Genomic DNA, 22,556 nt, shown 5'->3' on the forward strand with positions numbered 1-22,556 from the left:
CGAGCATATCATCTATGTATACTTCCATAGTTTTTCCTATTTGTTTTTCAAACATCTTATTCACGAGCCGTTGATAAGTGGCTCTGGCATTTTTTAGCCCGAAAGGTATCACATTGTAATAATATATACCAAAATTTGTTATAAACGAAGTCTTTTCCTAATCTTCTAGGTTCATCTTGATTTGATTGTACCCAGAATAAGCATCGAGGAAACTCATTAACTCATTCTCAGCCGTAGCATCAATCATCTGATCGATATTTGGCAATGGGAGTGAGTCTTTCGAGCACGCCTTATTAAGATCCTTATAATCTATGCACATGCGAAATTTATTATTTTTCTTAGGTACTACTACTACATTGGCTAACCATTCTGGATATCTTACCTCTCAGATTGAACCAATCTTAAGTAAACGAGTTACCTCTTCTTTGACGAATTTATATCTTGCTTCAGCAATAGGGCGCTTCTTTTGCCTTACCGAAGGTATGTTGGGATCCAAGCTTAACTTGTGTACGACTATCTCCGTTGGGATGCCTGTCATATCTTCTTGCGACCATGCAGAACAATCAGTGTTAGTTTTAAGGAATTCAATAAAAGCAGATATGTGCTCCGGGTACAGTCCTGTTCCCAAATGGAATTTCCTTTCTAGGAATTCTTTGAACAATGCAACCTGCTCCAGTTCTTCTGTCGTGGACTTTATCGCGTCCGTCTCTTTTGGTACTTGAAAATACCTTGGTACCTGATATTGTTCCGACCCTTCTGTCCCCAGGTTATCTTCCTCTGGTTCGGGGGCAGGTGCCGGTTCCAGTAATTGCTATGTCGCATGTTCCTTTACTTTGCCACAGAAAACCGACATTGCATTCATCTCCCTTGCTGCCGGTTGATTACCCCTCATCTGATTGATCCCCTCGGGTGTCGAAAATATTAACAATTTGTGATATGTTGAAGGCACAACTTTTATCTCGTGCAGCCATGGCCTTCCCAATATGATGTTATACCCCATATGTCCATCTACCACTTCAAAGAGTGTTGTGTTCATTACTCTCTCAGCGCTCATGAGCAGCAAAAGTTTCTCCTCAGGTTGTCACGCTTGCGAGGTTGAAACCGGCGAGGAGTTTCATTGTTGGGATAATGCTTCCGGCGAGTCTAGCTTGCTCCAGTACTCTCCATTATATGATATTAGCTGAACTTCCTGGATACACTAAAACATGTTTAATTTTAAAATCTAACATATTTTAAATAAATTATCAGTGCGTCATTGTGAGGCAGTAATAATCCGTCTGCATCTTCATCCGTGAACGTGATATCGTTGTCCCGAAGCCTCTTACTATGGGTTATCGACACTTTTGTCTTCTTCGCTGCCGAAAAGGTGACCCCGCTAATTTCATTCCCTCTGAAGATCATGTTGATCGTTTGGCGTGGAGGTTCTTCTCCTGCTTTCAAAGTTTTCGCATCGCCCCTGTTCCGACCATAGTTGTTTTTAGCTCGATCGCTCAGGAATTATCTCAGGTGACCATTTTTTAACAATATTGCCACTTCTTCCCGGAGGTGTCGGCAGTCCCCAGTCCGGTGGCCGTTAGTGCCATGGTATTCACACTATATATTGGGATCCCTCTGGTTGGGATCGAATTTCATAGGTCTTGGGAATCGATCCTCTTTGATATTCCTCATGGCCGACACCAACTCTACGATACTGACATTGAAGTTATATTCTGATATCTTTGGGTAAGAAGAATCTCGTGACCCCGAGATTTCTCTATCCTGCAGCGATCTGTTATTCCGGCCATGATCGGTCCTTCTATCAACGGTGAACCTATATGCTGTCCGGAAGTTCCTGCTACGACCTTCTGTCCGCTCGTAGGGCAAAAATAGGCATCTTGAAGTTCATGAGTCTTGATGAAAGAATCCGCGAGCATCTCAAAGGAATCGATGGAATGCTCGGGCAATAGTGAATACCATGTTAAAGCTCCCTTTGTGAGAGTCTCACCAAATATTTTTAGCAACACAGACTTAATTTCGTGAGGAGAAAAATCATTTCGCTTCACTGCTGTTGTATAAGTGGTAATGTGATCCTGCGGATCTGAAGTTTAGTCATACTTCGGCACTTCGGGCATTTTGAACCGCTTCGAATCAATTCCGGGATCGCACTCGGCTTGTACGGTAACTGAATATACTTCTTCGAGTTCGGGCCCTTCAATACTGGTGGTGCGCCCGGGATTTGATCAATGCAGGCATTTACTTCCTTCATGAACTGCAAAGTTCCGCCTTGAACAAATCATTATCGTTATTGATGTCGGATCTGCTCCCCCCGGCCCCATCGGACCCAACTTCGCCCCTGGGAGTGTTGTTATCGACTCTCCACATCGTTTGGTTTGCGGGAACCTCGGTAGGAATTGGATCTCGCCTGTTTGCATTATTTGAAGCACCTGATAGCGCCTGCTTTAGTTCGATCATAACCTGATCCTGCCGCATGAGATGGCCTAGAATGATTACTTGTTGCTCTTGCAGGAACCTCATTGCACTCGCTACATGCTCCTCATCAGCATCATTAGGAGTCCTCTCCCGAACCTGTCGAGGGTATCGCCCGTCATGCGTCGGTGAGGCGTCGTTCTCCTCATTCCGAGTGTCACTGATTGTAGCCTCGAAATGAGGCTGCTCTCTTTTGTGATTTTTGCTAAGACAAAAATAATCAAACTTGTTAGTAAAAAAGGCAAGGAGCAATTTAATTGCACGACTGTCTAGGACCCATGGTGGGCGCCAAACTATATACCCGAAAAATGATACAGTTGAATTTGTTCGTGGTTTCTAGGCAAGTGAATTAATTTGTTCCAAAAAGTAATGAAACAACTGATGAAATATAAAATACTTAGCCCTAGAATGTAGATGAAATAGCAGAGCTAATGAGTCCGGGAACAAGGTTTTCGGGCACAACCGTGATAAGATAAAAAACGAGAGAGTAAAATCATATTAAAATATTGTATAGAATGTAGTGTAAGTTAGCCGGAAAATTCGTGTCCATTACAATGATAATTGAGCTCTCTATTTATACAATGATATTTATAGCCGGAAAATGATTAATTGATTAATTTTTTGGACCAAATTTATTTTTTAATATTAATATTAATGTAATATTATTTTAATCCAGATTAGCTATTTTTGTAACGGTAAAATAATTTTCCTCCGCGTTTGATTTTTTCGTTTTATTTTGTGTAAATAACCATTTATGTAATGGTTGTTTTACGCGAACAAACACATCCTGAAGAGCTGCATCTCTTCGTTTGAACCCAACCTATTGGCTATAAATACCTGGCCATTCCCTCAGATTTTACGTATGAAATTTTGAATTCTTCTTCTTTCTTCTGCATTGTTTTAACTGAAAGAAAGCAATAATAAATGTGATTTGCTACCGATCATTGTGTTCGCTGAAATACTGGAGTTTGAAGTACCGCTACACCAGTGTGTAATCCGTTCTATCCTGGAAGAAAATAATCCACAACCTCGGGTACTAGAAGGGGATTAAGTTTCTTAAGGAAACATTATGAATTTAGTGGGCTCGAATTAAATTATGTTTCTTCTACATTTTTGTTCTTACGTTATTTTATATCCAGAATTACTTTGCAAATACAGTATACTAACAAGCTTAAGGAACATAAATATACTATGTATTTGTATTGTATATACTGTTCTGGAGACTAAAACCTATGTGTTTTTCTACTCCCAGTTTAGAAATTAAAGCCTTCGTGGTTTTCTTCTCCATTTTTTATCCTAACGTATATTCTATTTTTTTTTTATTATTTGTTATTTGAAGATTAAAATCCTAGTGATTTTTTACTCCGTTGGAGATTAAAATCTACGTGATTTTCTACTCCAGTTTATTCGATTTGAAGATATAAAAACTTCATTGTATATTAAACATTTGTTTGTGTCATTCTTTTACAGAAATGATGTCTGAGAACGGAAACTAGCATGTTCCTATGGTGACTGCCAATGCATCGACAAGCCGAACAACACCGACATTGGCACTGGCACTGCAGAAAAGCCCAAAAATATTTTCGGGATTGATTTCAAGCGGTGGTAGCCGAAGATCTTCTTATACTTGATGACTTTAAGTCTACAGAAGTTTATTAAGGAAGATGTTCCTGTTCTGTCTGACGAAACTCTAGAAAATGAATGCTACCTTGTGACAGAGGCATGGAAGCATTCTGATTTTTTGTACAAGAATTATCTTCTTAGCAAACTGGAGGATGATCTGTATAACGTCTATAGTAATGTGGAGACGTCAAAAAAAAATGTTGATTGCTCTTGAAAAGAAATACAAAACTGAGGATGCCGGGTTGAAAAAAATTATTGCCGCAAAATTTTTGGACTATAAAATAGAAAGTCTGTTATTACCCAAGTCCAGGAATTGCAAGCGATTATTCACGATCTCCTTGCTGAAAGGTATAAGTCGAATTAATACTTTTGTTGAAAGTATTAATTATATTATTATTACTAATATAATTTCATTAAAGGTCTTGTCATTAATGAAGTATTCCAAGTTGCAACGATGATTGCGAAGTTGCCTCCTTTGTGGAAGGACTTCAAACATTACTTGAAATACAAATGCAAGGAGATGTCGCTTGAAGATCTCAATGTTCGGTTGAGGATAGAAGAGGACAACAAAGTTGCTGAAAAGAAAGGTCGTGAAAACTCAACAATAATGGGAGATAACATTGTTGAGGAGGTTCCACAAAATAATAAAAAAGAGAAAGAAGCCTTCTGGACCAAAAAAGTAACCCAAGCAAGAAGCGGTTCAAAAAATATTGCTACAACTGCGGGAAAGTTGGACACAAATCTGCAGATTATCGTGCTCCAAAAAAAGACAAGAAGAAGGGTCAAGCAAACATGGTTGAAAAATACGAGGATATTGATGACTTGTGTGCTATGCTTTCTGAATGCAACCTGGTGGGAAATCCCAAGGAATGATGGATTGATTCTAGAGCCATTCGCCATATTTGTGCTATTAGAGAAGCGTTTACTATATATGCTCCTATTGGACCCGAAAAGATGCTTTCTATGGGAAATTCTGCAACGGCCAAGATTGAAGGATGTGGCAAGATATTTCTGAAAATACCTTCTGGCAAGGTGATGACTCTTAACAACGTCCTTCATGTTCCTGAAGTTAGGAAAAACTTAGTCTCTACTGCACTTCTCGTCAAGAACGGGTATAAGTGCATTTTTGTATCTGATAAGGCTGTAATAAGAAAGAACGAAATATTTGTCGAAAAAGTTTACCTCACTGAGGGCCTTTTCAAACTGAATGTAATGGTTGTTGAGAATAATAAAATTTCAGCTTACTTACTTGAGTCAAATAATTTATGGCATATACGTTTGGGACATGTCAATTATAAAACCTTGCAAAAAATAATTAATTTGGAAGTACTGCCTAAATTTGAATGCGACCAATCAAAATATTAAATATGTATGGAATCTAAGTATGTTAAACATCCTTATAAGTCTATTGAAAGGAATTCAAATCCTTTAAAGTTAATTCACACAGATATTTGCGACATGAAGTCAATATCATCTCGCGGTGAAAAAAAATATTTCATAACTTTTATTGATGATTGTACTCTCTATTGCTATGTTTACTTACTTAGTAGTAAAGATAAAGCAATAGATGCGTTCAAGCAATATAAAAATGAAGTTGAAACGCAACTTAACAAGAAAACCAAAATGATAAGAAGTGACAGAGGTGGTGAATACAAATCTCCTTTTGAGGAAATATGTTTAGAACATGGAATTATTCATCAAACAACGGCCCCTTACACGCCCCAATCTAATGGGATTGAGGAAAGAAAGAATCGATCATTAAAGGAGGTGATGAACGCTTTGTTAATAAGTTCTGGTTTTCCACATAACTTGTGGGGGGAAGCCATTCTTACAGCTAACCGGATACTAAACCGAGTACCCCATAGCAAAACACAATTCATTCCATATGAAAAATGGAAAGGAAGGAAGCCCAACTTGAATTATTTTAAAATATGGGGGTGTTTGGCAAAAGTGAAAGTTCCTAAACCCAAAAGGGTAAAGATAGGATCGAAAACCATTTATTGTATTTTCATAGGATATGCAACCAATAGTAAAGCATATCGATTTCTGGTTCATAAATCAGAAAATCCCGATATTCATAATAGTACGGTTATAGAATTAGATAATACTGAATTCTTCGAAAATATATATCCGTGTAAAAAGGAATATGAGTCAATTGGTGAAGAATCTAAACGTCCTCGGGAAGAAACTAAAAAAAGTATGTTTAATCAAGAGGATCTAAGACGTAGTAAATGTTAAAGAACGTCTACTTCATTTGGACTAGATTTTGTGACTTTCTTATTGGAAAATGAACCCCGAACATTTATAGAAGCTATGTTTTCTTCGGAATCATTATTTTGGATAGAGGCAATCAATAGTGAAATAGAATCCATATTGAACAGCCATACATGTGAGTTGGTTGATCTTCCTCCTAGAAATAAACCGTTGGGTTCTAAATGAATTTTTAAGAGGAAAATAAAAGATGACGGTACTATTTATAAATATAAGGCAAGACTTGTGGTCAAAGGGTATAGACAACGAGAAGGTATTGACTATTGTGATACATACTCTCCAGTTACAAGAATTACGTACATATGAATATTAGTAGCATTAGCTGCGGTATATAGTCTTGAAATTCATCAAATGGACGTTAAGACGTCCTTCTTAAATAGAGATTTGAAGGAAGAAATCCACATGGAACAACCTGAGGGGTTTTTGGTTTCAAGTAAAGAAAAAAAGATATGTAGATTTGTTAAGTCACTTTACGGACTAAAATAAGCACCCAAATAATGGTATGCAAAATTTGACCAAACAATTTTGTCAAATAATTTTAAGATAAATGAACGTGATAAATGTGTGTACATTAAAAATATTCTAAATCACACAGTCATTGTTTGCTTATATGTGGATGATATGTTAATAATGAGTAATGACATTGCCAACATAAATACGACTAAATGTATGCTAACTAGCAAGTTTAATATGAAAGACTTGGGAGTTGCCGATTTAATTCTGGGTATTAAGATCCATAAGACTCCTCAAGATCTGGCATTGTCGCAATCTCATTACATTAAAACAGTACTTAAAAAATTCAAGCACTTAGATTTTAAAGTTGCAAAGACTCCAATTGATGTGAATCTTACACTAGCAAAGAACAAAGGCCAAAGCATATCACAATTGGATTATGCTCGTGTGTTGGGATGTTTAATGTATATCATGAATTGTACTCGACCAGATATAGCTTGTGCTATAAGTAAATTGAGTCGATACACAAGTAATCCAGGTCAATCTCACTGAATGGCGATGAAACGAGTTTTGGGATATTTAAAACATACCCAAAACTTTGCTTTGCACTACAGTAAATATCCTGTAGTAATTGAGGGATACTATGATGCAAATTGGATCACCGGTTCAACCGATTCTAAATCCATAAGTGGATATGTATTCACTATTAGTGGAGGAGCAGTATCTTGGAAGTCGTCCAAACAAACGTGTATTGCCCGCTCTACAATGGAGGTTGAGTTCATAGCCTAGAATAAGCCGGTAAAGAAGCTGAATGGCTCTGAAATTTCTTGGAAGATATTCCATTTTGGCCCAAACCGTCAATACCAATATGCATACATTGCGATAGTTAAGTGGTAATTGGAAGAGTTGGGAGCGTTATGTATAACGTTAAATCTCGTCATATATGACGAAGACATACAACTATTAGGCAGCTACTCTCTAGGGGGCTTATCACAACTGACTACGTAAAGTCAAGCAATAATGTGTCAGATCCTCTTACAAAAGGTCTAACTAGAGAGGTAATTGAAAGATCATCGAGGGGAATATGACTATGGCCGAGGACAAGTCATTGTGGCGGTAACTCTACCTAGAAGACTGGAGATCCCAAGATCTAGGTTCAAGGAGATCAAACAAAGTCATTAATGACGGCTCAACATTTTCAACTAAAATTTTGGTCCATTCTTGTAATGAGACAATGTTCAGTACCAAGAATAAAACATTAAGGTTTTTTAATGGTTTTTAAATTTGATACGAGATATATCAAATAGTGTTTCTATGGGATGACACGTTAAAGAATTACCTGTGTAAGTGTGAAGTGTTAGCCGCTTCAAGGAGAATTTTACAAGGCCAGTTCTCTACGCACTTATGAAATCAGGCAGTGTTCATGGCTGACACGAATACAATAGTGAGAACCAAAAACGTGTGTGACTTATGGTTGTCTAGGTATACGCCACAATTCGATGGTTCAAAGATATCAAATCTACTGATCGATCGAGTATATCCGACATAAGTTCACTATGAAAAGTTCAAAGGGAAACCTACTTATCCAGATGTGACTAATCCTTGCTTGCGAATCACACAGTTTTTCATGCATATTTTCGAGATATAGCCATTCCCCATTCATGTGGGGGATTGTTGGGTTTAAGCTTGTTAAAGCTTAAAATAGAGTGAATTGGAAATAATGGAAAAAATAAAATATTTGAATTTCCCTCTTTGACAAAGGGACATTGTTCCATATTAGAGGAGAAAAAGTGTTTTGATGGGTATATATATAATTACTCTTCTTTTAGCTCTTAAAGAGGTTATAAAAAGGCAAGCCTCACGCCGTCGTCGTCATCACTCACTCGGCTCGGTTTCGGCTTTGGCTTCGGATTTGGATTTAGTCAAATGATCTGATTGATTGATTAATATTTTGGACCAAATTTATTTGTTAATATTAAGATTAATGTAATATTATTTTAATCCAGATTAGCCATTTTTGTAACGGTAAATTAATTTTCCTCTGCGTTTGATTTTTCCGTTTTATTGCATAAATAGCCATTTACATAATGGCCATTTTACACGAATAGTCACATCCTGAAGAGTTGCACCTCTTTGTTTGAACCCAATCTATTGGCTATATATACCAGTCCATTCCCTCAGATTTTCCTTATGAAATTCTGAATTCTCCTTCTTTCTTCTGCATTATTTCAACTGAAAGAAAGCAACAGTAAGTGTGATTTGCTACCGATCATTGTGTTCACCGAAACACTGGGGTTTGAAGTATCGCTACACCAGTGTGTAATCCGTTCTCTCCTGGGAGGAAATAATCCACAACCTCGGTAACTAGGAGGGGATTAAGTTTCTTAAAGAAATATTATGAATTCAGTAGACTCGAATTAAATTCAGTTTCTTCTACATTTCTGTTCTTACGTTATTTTATTTTTAGAATTACTTTGCAAATACAGTATACTAACATTTCCTTCCCGGAAGGTAAGGTAGAGTTGTTTTACTCCAAGTTTATGTAGCATCAACCTGCAGGCAGTAAAACAATGTGAGAATTTTAAGTTCCCTATAGATAATAGGTTTATTAGTACCTGTGAATCAGTTTCTACCATTAATGGACGTATATTTTGTGTTGTTGCTAGCGTTAAACCATGGTAAAATGTTAGTATCTCTGTTTGTAGTACATTCGTAAATGAGAGGTGCATTGTGAAGCCACCTAGCCATGTGCCAGTCAAATTGCGGAAGACACCGCCAAGGCCTACTTTGTGTGTTGTTGGATCAAAGTAGCCATCAATATTAAGTTTGATATATCCTGTTGGTGGTTTCTTCCAGCATACTGGGATTAGGGTGCGTTGGGGAATTATTCTGGTAGGGTTTGTAAGAAAATATATTTGAGTAGCCTGTGCAATGATGTTGTTGGTATTGACTATGTTAAAAGATTGTTCAAAAGTATATCTATTTCTAGTTAGCCAAATATTCCATAACATTACAGGAGTTAGAATGTTGAGAGGTACTATTATTCGGAGGTTAATAGGGATGTGGTTGTTATAATGGAAGTGGATATAGGTCTTTGTTGCTAAGGGGATATTAAAATGTGTCCATATAAGAGTTGTCGGTTTGGAGTGAAGGAATATATGGGGTAGGTCTTCGTAGCAGTGTTGACATATCTTACAAGTTATTGCAGTAGCAATTTTTCTGGCATAGAGGAAGGATGTGGTGGGTAGGCGTTGGTGCAGAAGAAGCCATAAAAAATGTTTAAGTCTATTGGTAGTTGGGATGGTCCAGAGCCATTTGTGAGGAAAGGGGGTGGTTGTTGGCTTAGGAGTTGTAGTAATTATTTGGTAGGCGGATGAGGCAGTGAAGGATCCACTTGGTCTATGTTGCCAATAGGGCTTATCATTTACAGGTTGCAAGTGATGGATAACTATGTGATTAATGTGAATCTTAAGATGTGATGGTAGTTCGAAGGAAAATTTTGTTAAAATTTCAATTATTATTGGTTATAAGTATGCTGAGAGAACTATTGATTTCATTTGTTGGAATTGGACCTTGGATGAGTTGTCTCAGGGATGAGTTGGGAGGAATCCAATAATCATTCCACAGATGAATTGATTTGCCTGAAGCTATATTCAAACTAGTGCCACTGCGACAAATATGGGATGTGTGGTTCATGCTTTTCCAAATGATGGATGAATTCGTTTTTGCAAGTAATGTGTAGTAGTAGGGAGATGTTGGTATAGCAGAGTGGCCATATTTAGATCGTAGCACTGTGGCCTAGAGCGAATCAGGGTTATGATGGAAATGCCAATTAAGGCTGGTAAGCATGGAAATATTTTTTGGGCAGAGTTTTGGGATACCTAGACCACCTAGATCTTTAGGAGTTATGACAAATTTCCAATTAATTAAATTGATTTTTGTTTTTGTGGTGTGGATCCCCAAAAGAAATTGCGTTGAAGACGATTGATATGTTTTAAGGTTTTTTGGGGAAGGAGGTTGTTTTGCATTGCATAAGTTGGGATAGATATTGGTAGTCTATTGATTTAGGTTGTAGTGTTGTAATTGGTAAGCCTAAATATTTTTCAAAAGTAGATGCTTGGGGTATAATAAGAAGGTGAGCTAGTAATTTTCGGGTTGTGTTTGAGACATTTTGCGAGAAAAAAAAATCTTTGATTTATTAAGGTTGATTTTATGGCCTGATTGGGTGCTTAGAAGGTTAAAATTTGTAGTACGGAAGAAGCATTTCATTCAGTAGCCTTAGCTAGAAGAATGATGTCATCAACGAAGAGGAGATGAGATAGTGGTGGTGCATTGCGAGCAATGGTTATTGATTCCCATTGACAGATGTCAGCCTTGTGTTCTACCATTCGTGAGAGGGATTCCATGCAAATTATAAAGATATAGGGTGATAAAGGATCGCCTTGTCGTATACCTCTGGTTGGTTGGAAAAAGGTGTGGGTTTACCATTAATAAGTATGGAGATGGAAGACGAGGTTACGCAAGACATTATCAATTTTATTAGAGGTTGCGGGAAATTTAGTTGTTGCAGGGAGAAGTGTATGAAAAACCATTCTAAACGGTCAAAGGTCTATTTTCAAAATCAGGTTACCAATTTTACTTTTTTATTTTTGAAAGAGTGAATAACTTCTTGGATTAGAATTGCATTATCAATTGCACGACGTCCATGGACAAAACTACTTTGAGTGGGATTAATAATATTTGGTAGGAAAGGTATTATCCAATGTACAATAATTTTTGCAATAATTTTGTAAATTATATTACACAAGCCAATTTGACAATATTGAGTTATGTGTTTAGGGTGTTAGACTTTAGGTATGAGGGTGACAAATGTAGTGTTTATGTCTAGGGGTACAGTGGAGGCCTAAAAAATAGACATGAACATCGTTGTGACTGCTTGTTTGGTTGCATGCCAGAACTTTTTAAAAAATAGCGGGTGTAGACCATTCGAGCCTGGTGCTTTTATTGGTTTGAAGGAGTTAACAACATTAAAGATTTTGATTGTTGTAATAGGTGATGTGAGTATTTTGCCATCCTCTTGTGTTAGGCCTGCGTTATAATTGTGTGAGGCCTGCGTTATAATTGGAGGAGTGGGGAGTAGTACTACTCAATAGTTGGGTAGTATATAATGTATGAAAATGATTAGCAATTATGTCTTTGTAATAGGTGATGTGAGTATTTTGCCATCCTCTTGTGTGAGAGTTGCGTTATAATTGGAGTGGAGAATAGTACTACTCAGTAGTTGGGTAGTATATAATATATGAAAATGATTAGCAATTACGTCTTTAATGGTAGCTCGGTCAAAAGTCCAATTTCCTACGGAGTCCTGGAGGCTCAAAATACAATTTTCTCTTATACGTGTAATAGTGGATAAATGAAAAAATGGGTGTTAGCATCCCCATCATTTGGCCATTGTATTCGTGACTTGAGTGTCCAATAATCTTCTTCATATTTTAATAAATTATTAAAGACAGTAATGAGACGGTTTTCTAAGTTGTAGTGAAATGAGTTTTTGTCTTGGGGATCCATGTTTTGTAGACCTCGCAATCTAGCTAGTAGAATGTTTTTGTTAGAATATATTTTCAAAGGTTTGAATATTCCAACGTTTTGCTAGATTGGTGAATTGGTCAATATTATGTAAATACCGTGGTTTATCTAGTCAAGTGGAATTAACAACATTTAGAAAATTGGGATGTTATAACCACATCGTTTCTAATTTAAATATAGGGGTGGTTTGGAAAATGGTTTGGTAAGATCAAGAAGAATCGGGCAGTGGTCGGAGTGGGTGTGAGGGAGATGATGGACTGTTGTATCTTTGAATAAGTGTATCCATTTGTCATTTGCAAAGAATTTATCTAAACGTTCCATGATTAAAAGTTTTGAATGACCTTTAGTAGTATGCATTTTAGGTTTGTTTGCCCAAGTGAATCTTGAACCGGTGAAACCTAAGTCTATCATGCCAAGGGAGTTTATACAATGATTATAAGCATTTGAATATTGAATATTTATATGATTTCCACCAAATATTTCAGAGGAGGAAGAGACTTCATTAAAATCTCCTCACAATAGCCATGCAGAGTTATGGTTATGGTGGAATTATTTTAGGTTATTCCACAATATTTGTCTATTACTATATTTCGTACTGTCATATACCACATAAATTAACCAGGGATTTGATTTAGGGCATATCTGGACTGTCGCATGGATTTCTTGGCTTGTAACTGCGACCGGATTGACTGTTAACTCATGTGAATGCCATAGTAGCACGATTCCACCTGATAAAACCTTGTGTTGCCACTTGTATTAAATCAGTGAAATTATAATCCTGTAGAAGTGCAGTGTGATCGGCCATTTTTGTTTCAATTAAACATAAAATGGAGGGATTGTCCCAGTTTAGAAGAAATTGTAAATTGCGATGAAATTCCTGATTATTGGCTCATCGGTAGTTCCATAACATGATCTTCATTATATTATGAGTGAGCGGTGGGCTCCCTCCTGGAGCCAGTGATAATTCCAAGTACATCAGAAGATGTGGTGAGTTGTATAATACTGCTGGTAGTAAGGTATCGTTGAGAGTCAGGATCATCAGGATGACATATTTCTTTTCCAAGGAGTAGGGGTCGTGACGGATATTCAAGGATGTCTTCCTCAACGCGTGGAGAATGAAGATCATGAATTTGTTTCGATATTTTCTGGCATGGATATCGTCAGTGAGTCGTTCAATATCAATGATTCTATGAATGTCTATGGGATGTCTTCTTCTTCTTCCTCCATAATTGGGGGTTGTTCCACCTGTTGCGGGTTGTGCAAGGGCGAGACAGACAACTGGAGCTCCATTTCCTGTTGATTTGAGGAGGTGGATGCAGTTGACCCTCCACATGTTGTGGTTGATGATCTGCATACCATGGCCAATAATTGGTCTGTTGGGGTATACTCTAAGTTGGAACTTATTGATGCATTATTGTCTGCCACTGCTGGTATTGTGTGAGATGACTTTGGGTTTGGAGAGTGGCAATGTCCTGCTGGTGCAGGAGTTGCATGTCATTGTCCTGTTGTTGTGGTGTGAGTAGTCCTTCTTGAATCTGCAGTGAAAGTATGTTGGTGTGCTCAAGTATCGCATTTGCCTGTTGTTAGAGTTGTGGCAAGTCCAGAGTTGGTTGTGGAAGTGGTAGTTGGATAATTAGTATTAGTGGAGTCACTGACGCTGGGTAAGTGTGGTATTAAGGTTGGTGTGCCATTGGGCTAACTACATGGGGAAGTAGGGTGAGTGGTGTCATGCCCCAAACTCGAGGAGCTCGACCGGCGCTCAACCGAGTGAACCCGGCCAAGCAAGCATGTTAGATACTTTCTACCCAAACTCACTTATGAATAAGGAGAATACATATTCTCGTTAATTAGACAATAAGGAGATCATGTGTACAATACCAATTCATTACTATTTGTTACTTCATTTTAATGTTCTCAAAATATTACATTACACATCCATAGTTTAAAAGTGGAACATGTGATACATTTACAACAACATTAGTTTGACCTTCCCAATACTAACGTAAAACCCACACCATTTCTATGGAGCCTCTAACGTATACAAAAGAGTACTAGGATAATAATGGCAACAAGACCCCGGTTATACCTCAAAATATAATATATAAGAAAATAAAAGGTACATGACCCCGATATGAAGTGTGACTCACCAAGTAGCTGAGAGGAGGATGTACCGCTATCATTGATGATGCCGCCTGCTATGAAACTATCTGCATCCATTAAAAGATGCGGCACCCCAGGCAAAAAAGACATGAGTACATGTGGAATAGTACTCATATGAAAGGCAGACAGAACAACATATGAAAATATGGTAACTCAAGTAAGAGGCATTTAAAATACATCAAGAGAGTACGAAACATCCCATAGAATCAAATATCAAGTCTTATTATACTTGCATCATTCTAAACTTCTTTTAGGATCAACTAATACATATGAACTATACGTGGAATACATAATATAATGCAATTGATACAACATGTACAAACAAGGCCAATGAAAGTGGCACTTATTGTCTGCATAAATAATGTGTCTCACTAGACCGTCTATATCCCTCTCTTATTTTACGTCTATACATTTCATAGGTCGTCCTTAGTGTTCACATATCATATTATATACCTATGTGTTTCATAGATCGTCCATAGTACTTATTCATACCGTACACCTATTTATTTCATACACAATACACCTATGCATTTCATAGACCGTCCATAGGATTCCATGTACAATGCACATATGCATTTCATAGATCGTCCATAGGATTTTATACACAATACACCTATGCGTTTCATAGACCGTCCATAGGATTCATAACACAATATACCCATGCATTTCATAAACCGTCCATAGAGTTCCATATCACAATATATCTTTGCATTTCATAGACCGTCCATAGGGTTCATAACACAATATACCTATGCATTTCATAGACCGTCCATAGGGTTCATAACACAATATACTTATGTGTTTCATAGAACATCCATAGGGTTCATAACACATTATACCTATGTGTTTCGTAGACCGTCCATAGGGTTCATAACACAATATACCTATGCGTTTCATAGACCGTCCATAAGGTTCATAACACATCACTATGCATATAATCATATATAAACTCAAGCGACATGACTAAAGTTACTTTTAAGATCATAAGTTCCCGGATCATTAGAACACTTCATCGTTCATACTCATCATGGAGAGACATAGCTCATTACATTAACACATGTGTGGCCAATCATTAAGTAGATTTCAATGGTACATGGACCCAATTTCTTTTCTTATGGATCATCATCATTAAGCATATGACGTCTCTTTTACACCTCATCATATACCTCTTTGTCATCTTGGGTCACTTGCTAAGTTCATGATTCTCGTTTTGGTAACGACCACAGTTCATGTTCATACTACCACTTACTTGTACTAGTTACGGTTGATCATAGGACATTAATGACATTATTATATAAAGGACTTGTCAGCTCATTTCATAGTCTTTTACGCATCTTTTCATTTTATTGGTACTAGTGGCCACAAATGTAATATCATTCTTGGCACGTCGGCCGTATTTCATATTTCATATTCACCCCTTTCACTTTCATAGATCATCATGGATTATCAATAATAAAGCATCTCTAAATCATGACTTTTAGTTCACATATGAGAAAATAAGAAATCTTAGGCACATGGAGCTTTTTTTTCAACAATTTGGAACGATAGCTAGCAATTGAGATATAATTGAATTCATAACATTTCGACACATGGTCACATTTAAATACAATCTCGAAGTATAAAACAATAGGATAAGGGCATTCAGAACACATTTTGAACATTTATCTTTCGACACAGAGTTTTATTCAGAAAGTCAAGTTTATAAGAACAACTCGGAACATGAGATATAAGAGCTTGAGCCAACCATAATTACAATATATGAGGAAATCATGGATTCGATTCTACAAGAGGAGTTTAGCTAGCATACCTTGCTTGAGCTTTCCTTAAGTTACTAGCATAGTTAGCCACTTCGATATATTTAGAGATATAGCAACATTGAACACAAATTAGAAAGGAGTTCATAGTTCCAGCTCACTTGAGCATTTTATCAAACACTAGGTGTGCAATAAGGTTTCAAGGTCCTCCTATGGTGGATTCTTTCATCCCACCACCCAAAGTTTACCTAAAAGAGCTGAATAATATTCCCACTACCCTTGATGGTACATGCATATAGGATAAACAACTCCCACACCCAATAATCATACTCCCCATTACCCATCTTTTACCTAAACTCGAAATTGAAGACTAGGGTTAGAACCTTACCTATTAGATGAAGATCTTGTGATTGTCTTCCTTGATTCTTGAAGATTGGGGCAAGGATGGATGATTAGAATGTTAGGTTTCCTTCTTCTCTATCTAAAATGCTCTCACCTCTCTCTAAAATCATCAGATGATTGCCTCAAAATAAGCCTTAAAGGCTATTTATCAAAATGAGGTCGGGTTGTAAAAAAAAAAAATGGACCCTCTGATCTCAACTCTGCGATCGCAGAATGGACCGCATAATAGGTAACTGATGCCCAGAACTGGGCTGCACTAGTCAGGTCTGCGACCGTTCTACAGTCCGCAGACCACTTATGCGATCGACTGAATAAATCTGTTCACTTTGGAACTAGTGGAATTCCTTTGCAGACTAGAAGAAGTAGGTGCAACATTCGATCTTTGGTCTTGGGAAGCCACTATCTGAGCGAAAATTTGTATGGCTCCCCTAAGATCCCCATCAGAAACACCAGAATTGGAAGCTGGGGGTGGAACTGGAATATCAGTTGGTGGGACCGTTGCACCCTCAGTAGGTGTAGGGACAAGTGTGGTTTGATCACTTATAGTAGAATCAGGTAGTGTAGTAATTGGAGAAATATCCTCACCCCTCGGGTGCTCACTCGCATCATCAAATATAGAATCAACTGCCACTCCTAGGGTGATATTGGCTCCTTGGCTAGTCCTCAAATACGTAAGCCTACCTCGGCAGCACAAAATCTTAAATTCTTTTGCGAATTTTTTTCGGGGCCTTACAAGTGGTGGAAGATGTTGTGGTGTGGTGGGATAGTTATAGTGGTTGATGTGAATGTTGTTGATGAAACGACGCGGGCGTTGATGGTGGTGGTGGTGCTTTTGGTAGTCGTGACGATACATGATTGTCTGTGGTATGAGAGTAGTTAGATGGTGTAGTAATGGTTGTAAGTAATCCAGTATGAGACTGTAGGGAAGTATTTGAAGGGGTAGACGATGGTATTGGGAATGTAGACGGGCATTTAGAAGGCAGTGTTTCATGATGGGATTCTTTGCTTCTAAAAATTAGTGATGGAGCTACAGTCGATGGTATAGGTATTGTGATATTGCCGTCATTCTTCATAGGTGTTGAGTCAATGATGAAGTGAATGTGTAGAGATAGTAGATGATTCTTCGGTTTGGTGGCAATGTGTAAGAGATGAATGATGTGGTGCAGGCAGCGTGGATGGTCCTTGTGTATGAGGTGGCACTGGGGTAGGTAGGTGTTCTAGGTTTCGTTCATCAGAAGTGTAGTAGTGTTGAGGGTTTGAGGTTTTCTAGTGGTCTATAATGGTAAGGTTAGTAGAGTATGTAGTTGTAAAATTATTATAAGTCTGTTATGTAGGGTGGGCGGTGGGATATAATTTCTTGTTAAGAGATTTACGGATTAAGGGGTGAAGAGAGGGTGATTTCTTTAAGTTGGAAGAGGAAGTATTATGGGATGTAAATTGTGTAGGAGTTTTATTTGTATTAGGGATGCCTAAATATGTAGGAAGAGTAATAATAGATGTTTGGACGGTGTAAGTAACAGGTTTTGCGGTTGTAGAGGTGGGGTCATAGGGAAGGAATTCTGACATGTCATTGAGTGTATCGGTACTTAAAAAATCAAATCTATTAGTTAGGGTAATATTGTCAGTGTTATGAGTAGTGGAATGAACCCCACTTAGCTTTGTTCTTTGTCTTCAACGTGGGGGTTTGGGTTGTTTATGGTAGCCGGTTTACTAATTCCAGTAGTGGTTTTCCTGGGTGGTTTGGAGTAAGTGACTGTTTTCCAAGTACTCGAAATTTCATTGTTAAGGTTATTAGAAGTTGTCTCTAATGGGTTAGTAATATTGGGTGGCGATGTTTGTGACCGTGGGGTTAATGAACACTGTGTGGCATTGTGTCCCAAGCAGCCACATTTAATACAAAGATTAATAGAGTCTTCATAGTATATTTATTGCAAGTGGTTTCCTAGTAACAATTTAGTGGGGCGAGATGTATATAGTGGGGCTAGGATACAAAGGCGGGTGTATCTACCCCGAGTTGTTTGTACTGTGCAGGTATCTACTTTAAGTAGAGTACCTATTAATTTATCTATTTTGCTAATTATTTGAAGATCATAGTATTTAGTGGGTAATTCTTATAACCTAATTCAAATAGTAGAGAAAGTTGTAAGGGCAGTGGCAGGGTTAAACTTTGGCTCCCAAATACAGATCGTGAGGTATTGAGAACCAATAAACCAAGGGCCTTGGTGGAGTACTTTGTTGTAAGTTTCAACGCACAAAAATTTAATGAAGTAATAATCACAACCCAAATCAATAAGTTGAAGTGATTCGGTGGTTTTCCATAGTAGTTGGAGTTTATTTTTTTTAGAAAATAACAGATAACTCTTTTACCTAGTAATTAATTAATGATTGGTGCCGGAGGCGGTATAGGCGTGTTTTATCAGCTGATGAGATGGGTATGAAATGGGGGTGGTATGAGGGATTAGATTGTTCATCGTCTATACATAATTTTTGGAGGAAGGATGTTTCAAAATCAGTGGGGATTGTGGGTGGCAGTGGGGATAGAGTGTCTCGAAAATTTACCTTGTCATAATGAGGTTCTTCACCTTAGGTAGGCAAATCTTTAGGTTTGTGTTTGCTACGATGTAGTTGATCATTTTCTTGATTAGTTAGTTCAGTGTACGTTGCTGGGTTCATCATTGGTTGAATGGGCGGTGAAGATGTTTGTTGTTATTAATGAGCTTTTTGCTTTCTCTCACTACTGTTTTTAGAGAGACTCTTTATTCTTGTATAACAAAGACTCCGATTACTTTCCTCTTTAGAATATATAATGGCGACTTTTTTCGGATGATGTTTTTACTTGCTTTTATAGGAATAGGTTACAACTGACCTTTTAGATTTACAGGTTTAGCTCGATACTGATTGTCATCTTAAATAATTGCAACGTTATAATACTTCTTATCTTATTTTACATAACAAAATTATATAAATTATATTATTTCCATAATCAAAGAATTGTTATCAATATCAATTCAAAATGGCCAAATTGACTATTGTTCCCCTAAGTTTTTACTTGAGAACGAGTAATTCACTTTTTGTGTAGTAAGGAGAATTAAGGGGTCGTTTGGCCATACAAAAAAATTCACTTTTTTTATATAAAAAAATTCACTTTTTTTTAGAAATCAGCGTTTGGTCATGAAAATTTTAATTTTCACTTGAAGATGAATTTCGAATTTTTTCGAAAATTTGAAAAACTCCACAAAGCTGTTTTTTAAAATTTTCACTTCAAATAACTCACAAAATTCAAAAATAGCCCAAAATTGTATTCATGTCCAAACACAACTCTAACTTTCAAATATTGTTTTCACTTGGAAAAAAATTTTACTTTTTCCGGAATTTTACAATTCTTATGTCCAAACGCCCAGTAAAATCTCGTATATTACACTTTGTGAATGTTCAAAAAATTCTTTAAAAGATACGACTAGGGGTGCTTATCGGGCAGATTGGGCGGATTATTATACTTAACTGTTCGGCTTATCGGTTATCGGATTATAAATATAGTAATGTGCTAGCCATCCAATAAGACAACAGACGGATTAGTATCAGATTAATAATTATCGGGCGGTTTATCGGCTAAATCAAATAGAAAAGTTTTGAACCCTAATTCTTTTGGTTGCATAGCTAAGAATATTTTTCTGTAATTTGTCAGATTTAATTACTACTGCTATGTTAAAAAGCACTAAAAGGAAGTGTCTTTTATCCCTTACTCTTCGGGACAACCGTACAATCAAGGCATGTGTATACCAACAACAGAAAAAGAAAGAAGAGATGCACGCAACTTCTTAACATATTTCATTTTGGGTACACGCTTTTCAATATATTGTAAACAAAACATGTTTTGACTGCAAAAGAAAGGGGAAACAATAGTTGGGAATTCAAGAAAGAGTGTCTTGAAGTTTCCAAAGAGTACTTTAGGGTTTCAAAAATTACTTTATATACATACGGATAAAAATATAAATATAATTTTTTTAACGGGTTAACGGTTTATCCGATAAGAAAATTGAGTAATCAGCCCCCAAATCGTTAAATCGTATTATAAATTTCAATTCGTTCACCAGCCGTTACTCCGATAATTTGATACAAATAAGTTAATAAATTATTTTTTCGATTCAGTTAACGAGTACAGTTCGATTTTGAACATTCTTAGATACGATGTACTAATAAAAAGGGGATGAAGCGAAATGAAAACGAGTAAAAGAAGACGCAAGTGGGCCACACTTTGACCAGCAGCCAAAATTGGAATTGGAAATTGGTTCAAAGGTGAAACTGGGATCAGGGATTGAATCTGAATCGTGGATTTATTTATTTATTGCAATTGGATTGGTCCAGCAGAATATTACAGCCAGCCAGTCGCCAACCCACAGTTTGGTATAGGAATCTGATAAGAGCCACAAATGGGTTATATATGCAATTAATAACAGACAAGTATTATTGGGCCATAGCTTCTGCCCATTCCTCTTCCTTCTTTTCATAACTCAAATCGTTTTTGGTTTCTTCTTGGATTCGGTTTAATAATCCTTTTCTGGTTTCCATACGGTATTCGGTACTTATATTAAGACTCGACTAGCTTAAAATTCGCATCGAAAAGTCTTTACTTGAAGTTAAAAGGTTTTGTCACAAAAATAACTATATATTCAAGACTCAAATCTGAGACTGTTTTAGCAAAAATTGCGAATAATAGGTAAAATAATAGTAATAATTAAACATTAGAAATGCACCATTTATTATTTCCTAATCACGTATTTTCAAAAGTTATACAACAAAAATAACAAATTGCGAGTATTCTATTGTATGTTACTGTAGCACATTAGTAGGCGTTCCTAACTTGTTGTAACTAGTAGGCATTTAGCATGCATGTAGATGTAGGGATCAAATTTTTGATTAAATAAAAATAGCGTAAACATATTTATTGTCCACTGACTAGAACTTCCTAATTGATTTGTTGCTCTTGATCTCAAATTTTGCTAATATTTGAGTAGCGATATCCAGAAGATAATATCATATTTCTATAAAGTAGCGCAAACATATTTGTTCCTCTAATATTATTAAAAAAAAATATTATAAATATCCATAAAATTGATAAGATGGGGTATTATCTTTGTCTCTCCAAATATAGAGTTGCAAAAACTTTTCTAAAATTTGCATTTCAGAGTTTCTTCGACATTATTTCCTCGCTATGCCTATATGTATTTATAATCACTCCTAATTCAAATATTTTGTATGCAAACTCATTTATCCACATGCCTAATTTTTAATTGTAGTTTTTAATACTAGAATATTATGGGGATCCATGCTTGTAATCGTGCTGAAGCATGACCCATACCAATATATTCAACAATCGTCACTATTCATGCCAATACATATTAAATTAGTTGTCACAACACCGTATAATTTATGGGTTCGGATGAACCAGTCACTTTTACTTAAATATTTTATTTATACTTGAAAATTTATATATAAATATTTAATTGCGAATCCAATAACTAAAACGAATTATAAATTTTATGACTTATTCAGAACCAATAAACTTTAAATTTTGAATTTTGCTCTGTCACAACATAATACGATGAACCAAGGGTTATCCATACAATACTTTTTGACAGGAATATGAACCACATTAGTTAACTTTATTATCAACAACAAAAAACGGCATGCTGTTAAAAAAATAAAGAAACATTTGTTGGTTCAATGGGGATATAATATTCCACTTGTGGGCAGCTATATAGTAGATTCCTATTAGTCAGTGAGAAATAGGACATCACCAGCAAAGTACCATAGCATTTAATTCTTCCAACCTTCCTATTT

The sequence above is a fragment of the Nicotiana tabacum genome, chromosome 19, assembly GCF_000715075.1.
Source record: "Nicotiana tabacum cultivar K326 chromosome 19, ASM71507v2, whole genome shotgun sequence".
In the NCBI taxonomy this organism is placed as follows: Eukaryota; Viridiplantae; Streptophyta; class Magnoliopsida; order Solanales; family Solanaceae; genus Nicotiana; species Nicotiana tabacum.